The sequence below is a fragment of the Penaeus monodon genome, chromosome 34, assembly GCF_015228065.2.
Source record: "Penaeus monodon isolate SGIC_2016 chromosome 34, NSTDA_Pmon_1, whole genome shotgun sequence".
Taxonomy (NCBI): Eukaryota; Metazoa; Arthropoda; class Malacostraca; order Decapoda; family Penaeidae; genus Penaeus; species Penaeus monodon.
The window spans coordinates 30,533,553-30,534,241 of NC_051419.1; positions in this window are offsets into that span (position 1 = coordinate 30,533,553).

Genomic DNA, 689 nt, shown 5'->3' on the forward strand with positions numbered 1-689 from the left:
ATTAGATATTGACGATAATTAAGTAGATGTTTCAGTTTCCATATACAGTAGTGAAGGAATGGCATATAACACCCAGCTCTCCATATACATCAGAATTTGCATACCAATCTTGCGAAACTGATTTCCTGTATCTTTTCTCCCTGTAAATATCTCTCATGAAATATAGAGAAAAAGGACGAAAATTGTCGACTGTTAAAGTGGAAAAGCATAAGCAATGTAAAAGGAATTGACTATAATGCTAGAATTCAACGTGTTCAATATTGATATACGTGGGGTTACATCATGATAAATAAATATGTTACATGAAATACTGGGAAATAGACAGAGAGGAGAATTTGTCTGATATCCTTTGGTACAGATGCGATAACTATGATATCACCGAACTTCTTCCTTCTTCTTACTCAAAGTTTTCCACATTCGTAGCAAACGTAAAAAGCGAGAAGAAAGCCTGTTTACTGTTATTTGGCATAAGTATAACAATCCGTCTATGTTCTAATTTCGCCAGTAATTGTTCCAGAGTGGTTTCGTGACAGACAAACGATGGCTGACGGACAGAGAAGCTGAATTTATCAGATCCCTAAATTATACACGTGCGCTACATTTTCCTTCCTCCTATTTTCGATACCAAACCTAACATCATAACAATAATGAAAAACTTCATAAATAATAGAAGTAAAATTAACCTTTGT